Source organism: Sinocyclocheilus grahami, unplaced genomic scaffold (assembly GCF_001515645.1).
Source record: "Sinocyclocheilus grahami isolate Dianchi unplaced genomic scaffold, SAMN03320097.WGS_v1.1 scaffold1522.1, whole genome shotgun sequence".
Lineage (NCBI taxonomy): Eukaryota > Metazoa > Chordata > Actinopteri > Cypriniformes > Cyprinidae > Sinocyclocheilus > Sinocyclocheilus grahami.
The window spans coordinates 361,350-368,925 of NW_015506701.1; the positions used below are offsets into that span (position 1 = coordinate 361,350).

The following is a 7,576-nucleotide window of genomic DNA, read 5'->3' on the forward strand; positions in this document are numbered from 1 at the left end:
CTCTTTTTTGGCTCATTTTATCTGTAAAAGAAAACCTGCTTAATAATTATGCACACCAGATATAAGCCTTCATGAACAATTATATGTCATTTATAAATGATTAAATACAAAATGAATAGTAGTTATTAAGACTATGGAATTGGTAAAATGTGCCTCGAAAAATATATGATCAGAATATCAACTTGCATAATAAATATGCATGCACTGTACATATATATATATATATATATATACACTGTATATAATGTAAATGACTAAATATATATATATATATATATATATATATATATACAGTTATACAGTATATTCTGTTTTTTTAAAGGGGTCATATGATGTTGCTAAAAATAACATTATTTTGTGTAGTTGGTGTAATGAAATGTGTTTATGCGGTTTAAGGTTCAAAAAACACATTATTTTCCACATACTGTACATTATTGTTTCTCCTCTATGCCCCGCCTTTCTGAAACGCATCGATTTTTACAAAGCTCATCGGTCTGAAAAGCGAGGTGTGCTCTGATTGGCCAGCTATCCAGTGCGTTGTGATTGGCCGAATACCTCAAGCGTGTGACGGAAATGTTATGCCCCTTACCATATTGTGCTGTCATGTCTGGCCAGAGCGACGAGACAAAAACATTAAAACCCATTATAAACGAGGCATTTGTTGCATCCAGTGGGGACATAGTTACGGATTATAATGACTTATACTGTCTTTTTACGCGTTGCGTTGCATCGACAAACAACAATTGCTACTCTACACTGCTTAAAACTCGCGTTTGAATCGTCAGTGGCAAATTTTTAAATATAAAAAAACTTACTTACAGTCTGTGAGTCAGAACAGCCGGCATTGAAGTCTACTCTCCCAGGATCAGGAAACACATCTGAATATTTGGGTTGAACTGTTCTGGAACAGTGTTGTAAATACAACTTAACCACTGATTTCTAGTCGTGTCCTCTTAATATCAACTTGCATAATAAATATGCATGCACTGTACATATATATATATATATATATATACACTGTATATAATGTAAATGACTAAATATATATATATATATATATATATATACAGTATATGCTCTGACAATCTGTATTGTATTAAGCGCTTTACAAATAAAGATGACTTGTCTCTAAAAGGATGTTGTGTCTATAGTGAAGGTGTATAGTCAGGTGTTTATATTAATAACACTGAAATGATGCCCTGATGTGCCAGTAATTTAAGTTTTCTCATGATCATGCAATTCTTTATTGTTATACAATGTGTTTTGTCATGTCAAATAAGAGTAAACGCATCACATGCAGCCTAATGTGTAAACTGCTATAAATAAACCTGCTCCTTTTTCATACGATCAACTGTTTCTCAGTCTCTAGCCTGTCCAGGCTCACTAAAGAAGCTCCTTTATGCCCAGCCAAAAAGGAAAAAAACGTTTTTTTAGGTCACAATTTGGACAGTTTCTCACAAAAACTGTGGTATATAAACTTAGAATTCTCAGATATAAACTCAGAACTGTGAGATATAAACTCAGAATCATGAGATATAAACTCTGAATTGTGAGATATAAACTCTGAATTGTGAGATATAAACTCTGAATTGTGAGATATAAACTCTGAATTGTGAGATATAAACTCTGAATTGTGAGATATAAACTCTGAATTGTGAGATATAAACTCTGAATTGTGAGATATAAACTCTGAATTGTGAGATATAAACTCTGAATTGTGAGATATAAACTCTGAATTGTGAGATATAAACTCTGAATTGTGAGATATAAACTCTGAATTGTGAGATATAAACTCTGAATTGTGAGATATAAACTCTGAATTGTGAGATATAAACTCTGAATTGTGAGATATAAACTCTGAATTGTGAGATATAAACTCTGAATTGTGAGATATAAACTCTGAATTGTGAGATATAAACTCTGAATTGTGAGATATAAACTCTGAATTGTGAGATATAAACTCTGAATTGTGAGATATAAACTCTGAATTGTGAGATATAAACTCTGAATTGTGAGATATAAACTCTGAATTGTGAGATATAAACTCTGAATTGTGAGATATAAACTCTGAATTGTGAGATATAAACTCTGAATTGTGAGATATAAACTCTGAATTGTGAGATATAAACTCTGAATTGTGAGATATAAACTCTGAATTGTGAGATATAAACTCTGAATTGTGAGATATAAACTCTGAATTGTGAGATATAAACTCTGAATTGTGAGATATAAACTCTGAATTGTGAGATATAAACTCTGAATTGTGAGATATAAACTCTGAATTGTGAGATATAAACTCTGAATTGTGAGATATAAACTCTGAATTGTGAGATATAAACTCTGAATTGTGAGATATAAACTCTGAATTGTGAGATATAAACTCTGAATTGTGAGATATAAACTCTGAATTGTGAGATATAAACTCTGAATTGTGAGATATAAACTCTGAATTGTGAGATATAAACTCTGAATTGTGAGATATAAACTCTGAATTGTGAGATATAAACTCTGAATTGTGAGATATAAACTCTGAATTGTGAGATATAAACTCTGAATTGTGAGATATAAACTCTGAATTGTGAGATATAAACTCTGAATTGTGAGATATAAACTCTGAATTGTGAGATATAAACTCTGAATTGTGAGATATAAACTCTGAATTGTGAGATATAAACTCTGAATTGTGAGATATAAACTCTGAATTGTGAGATATAAACTCTGAATTGTGAGATATAAACTCTGAATTGTGAGATATAAACTCTGAATTGTGAGATATAAACTCTGAATTGTGAGATATAAACTCTGAATTGTGAGATATAAACTCTGAATTGTGAGATATAAACTCTGAATTGTGAGATATAAACTCTGAATTGTGAGATATAAACTCTGAATTGTGAGATATAAACTCTGAATTGTGAGATATAAACTCTGAATTGTGAGATATAAACTCTGAATTGTGAGATATAAACTCTGAATTGTGAGATATAAACTCTGAATTGTGAGATATAAACTCTGAATTGTGAGATATAAACTCTGAATTGTGAGATATAAACTCTGAATTGTGAGATATAAACTCTGAATTGTGAGATATAAACTCTGAATTGTGAGATATAAACTCTGAATTGTGAGATATAAACTCTGAATTGTGAGATATAAACTCTGAATTGTGAGATATAAACTCTGAATTGTGAGATATAAACTCTGAATTGTGAGATATAAACTCTGAATTGTGAGATATAAACTCTGAATTGTGAGATATAAACTCTGAATTGTGAGATATAAACTCTGAATTGTGAGATATAAACTCTGAATTGTGAGATATAAACTCTGAATTGTGAGATATAAACTCTGAATTGTGAGATATAAACTCTGAATTGTGAGATATAAACTCTGAATTGTGAGATATAAACTCTGAATTGTGAGATATAAACTCTGAATTGTGAGATATAAACTCTGAATTGTGAGATATAAACTCTGAATTGTGAGATATAAACTCTGAATTGTGAGATATAAACTCTGAATTGTGAGATATAAACTCTGAATTGTGAGATATAAACTCTGAATTGTGAGATATAAACTCTGAATTGTGAGATATAAACTCTGAATTGTGAGATATAAACTCTGAATTGTGAGATATAAACTCTGAATTGTGAGATATAAACTCTGAATTGTGAGATATAAACTCTGAATTGTGAGATATAAACTCTGAATTGTGAGATATAAACTCTGAATTGTGAGATATAAACTCTGAATTGTGAGATATAAACTCTGAATTGTGAGATATAAACTCTGAATTGTGAGATATAAACTCTGAATTGTGAGATATAAACTCTGAATTGTGAGATATAAACTCTGAATTGTGAGATATAAACTCTGAATTGTGAGATATAAACTCTGAATTGTGAGATATAAACTCTGAATTGTGAGATATAAACTCTGAATTGTGAGATATAAACTCTGAATTGTGAGATATAAACTCTGAATTGTGAGATATAAACTCTGAATTGTGAGATATAAACTCTGAATTGTGAGATATAAACTCTGAATTGTGAGATATAAACTCTGAATTGTGAGATATAAACTCTGAATTGTGAGATATAAACTCTGAATTGTGAGATATAAACTCTGAATTGTGAGATATAAACTCTGAATTGTGAGATATAAACTCTGAATTGTGAGATATAAACTCTGAATTGTGAGATATAAACTCTGAATTGTGAGATATAAACTCTGAATTGTGAGATATAAACTCTGAATTGTGAGATATAAACTCTGAATTGTGAGATATAAACTCTGAATTGTGAGATATAAACTCTGAATTGTGAGATATAAACTCTGAATTGTGAGATATAAACTCTGAATTGTGAGATATAAACTCTGAATTGTGAGATATAAACTCTGAATTGTGAGATATAAACTCTGAATTGTGAGATATAAACTCTGAATTGTGAGATATAAACTCTGAATTGTGAGATATAAACTCTGAATTGTGAGATATAAACTCTGAATTGTGAGATATAAACTCTGAATTGTGAGATATAAACTCTGAATTGTGAGATATAAACTCTGAATTGTGAGATATAAACTCTGAATTGTGAGATATAAACTCTGAATTGTGAGATATAAACTCTGAATTGTGAGATATAAACTCTGAATTGTGAGATATAAACTCTGAATTGTGAGATATAAACTCTGAATTGTGAGATATAAACTCTGAATTGTGAGATATAAACTCTGAATTGTGAGATATAAACTCTGAATTGTGAGATATAAACTCTGAATTATGAGATATAAACTGAATTATGAGATATAAACTCAGAATTGCGAGATATAAACTCTGAATTATGAGATATAAACTGAATTGTGAGATATAAACTGAATTATGAGATATAAACTGAATTATGAGATATAAACTGAATCATGAGATATAAACTGAATCATGAGATATAAACTCAGAATCGTGAGATATAAACTGAATTATGAGATATAAACTGAGTCATGAGATATAAACTGAATCATGAGATATAAACTCAGAATTGCGAGATATAAACTGAATCATGAGATATAAACTGAATCATGAGATATAAACTGAATTATGAGATATAAACTCTGAATTATGAGATATAAACTCTGAATTATGAGATATAAACTCAGAATCATGAGATATAAACTCAGAATCGTGAGATATAAACTCTGAATTGTGAGATATAAACTCAGAATTGCAGATATAAACTCAGAATTATGAAATAAAATGTCACAATTACAGTACCTTTCTTTTTTCACTTTCTTTCTTTTTTTCATTTCCATACTAAAGCACATAATGATGTTTAAAGATAAAGATGTCAAAGGTAAAACAGACTTTGAACAAGTAAGAAATCCTAGCGGTGAGTATTTCACACGGCCAAAATGAATTCAAATAAATCAGCATGTCAGAACAAGGCTGCCATTTATGGATAAAAGAACTAATTAGCAGAAAAGAGACAATAAATCTGAGCTAGTCAATTAGCTGCTGGTTTAGGCTTGAATAAGGAGTTCCATCCATTAAACCTACTCATCCTGTATTGTGGCGTCCCTCGTTTGAAAATGAAAAGATTTTAGACAATTAGAAGATGTGCATAGAAAGAGCCCTCATTTACTGTGTCCTCTCTGATACAAGCCTGACAGATTTTCAAGAAATTCTGCCTGCACAAAGACCCATAGACAGTGATCCAATCATATCACATCACATGCAGAACTACGGCTGCTTCGACATCGGTGCACGAGCATTCTGTAGAAAGTACCAGAAAATCCCTGCACATATACAGTATGTAGGTTTGTTGTGTTGCACAACAACTGAAGATACTTCAGACAAATTATTTTTCTTTGAAAGACATGCATATGAATCAGGAACATGCTTCGATTACGATTTGCTGACATTTCTGTTAACTTATAAAAAAGTTATTTCTGAATGATTTCTGAATGTTCAAAACACCCAGTTTTTTTTTTATGTTTAAAATGTTTTTTTTTTAATGCATTGAGGGAACATTTCATTTTAGAATACTCCAAACATTTTCTAAACTTTCCCAAGAAGTTATGAAAATATTATTTATGAACGTACATGCAAAACATCCAGTTTTTTCAATGTTTAACAACAACAACAAAAACACTTTTTTGTTATGCAAACACGTGGAATTTTCCAAATATTTTCTTAATGTTTTGCTAACCTTATCATTAAGTCATTAAAATGTAATTTCAGAATGTTCTCTAAACATTATCAAGTTTTTAAAAAAAACTTTTCATATGCAAATGTTAAGCAAACATTCCATTTTATACATTTTCCAAATTTTTTGCCAAAGTTCCCATGAGGTTATGAAAACGTTATTTCTGAATGCACTCTGAACATTCAGAATGTCCATTTTTTTAATGTTTAAAAACGTTCTGTTATGCAAATGTTCAGGGAACTTTAAATTGTATAATGTTACTTTTGAATGTTCTCTGTATATTCCGAAACAAGTAGTAACATTTAAAAGCATTGGATGAATGTCCAACTAAAACGTTCCAGAAATAAAACATTCCATGAACAATTTTGAGAACATTATTAACACCCAGAGAAGTCTGAACGAATGTTCTACTAGCATTACTGGAAGAACGTCGTTTCATAACTTAGAAAACATTGCCAGAATGTTCTGAGAATATTCCTTGTTAGCTGGGTTTGGAAAGCAAACAGTACTTTGTATTCATGTTGATCTTCTTTAAAGGGCAGTTAGACTGAGTTGAGGCGACGTGAGCGACAGTGACTGTTTCTGATGCATCAAAATTGAGTTTAATTTATGGAAATGAGCAGTAGTGCAATGCAGTGACTGTCAATGAGAGTAGTGCATGAAACAGCTAGTAACTACTGCAACTGTCTGTGTGAAAACACCTGAAGAACAAGCCGTCATTAAACCAACATACACTAAATATAAGCTTATTCCCTATCACACATTCAGCACATATTGATCTTCAGATGGGAAGTGATGGATAAAATGCTGTATTGTCCTCATGAGGCGTGCATGGCAAGCGTGCCATTTAAAGGTGACATTAGATATAATTTAACCTCGATTTAACCCAACAGCTATCCGGTCCTGTTGATAGTCCAGTCAGTATTATTGAGCGCTTCTGTTTTCTGATTGACAGTGAATCTGATAGTCTGAAGGAATAAATGATCTGCATGTAAATGCAGTGTTTTGAATGAAGGGGAAATGGTTTGACATTCCAATTCAAACCAAAAAAATAGTTGAGGACACTTTTTCACTTAGAAATTGCTAGTAAATTTCACAAACAATTACAAAGAAAAGTTTTTCTTTTCAATGCACATGTAAATCATTCACTGTTATGATACTAGCCATGTGTTTTTTGTTCTCTTTTTATTTTAGCTTGGTATTCCATCCATCTTTCATCCATCCATCCATCCATTCATCCATCTATCTATCTATCTATCTATCTATCTATCTATCTATCTATCTATCTATCTATCTATCATCCATCCATCCATCCATCCATCCATTCATCCATCCATCCATCCATCCATCCATCCATCCATCCACCCATCCACCCA

At 31.0% G+C, this 7,576-nt stretch overlaps 1 protein-coding gene across 1 annotated transcript in view; it reads right to left on the reverse strand.

Annotated features, from left to right (window-relative positions):
• The window catches only part of LOC107570927 (vertebrate ancient opsin-like), a 20,998-nt gene that overhangs the window by 6,705 nt on the left and 6,717 nt on the right, over positions 1-7,576 (reverse strand). The window lies entirely within an intron of this gene.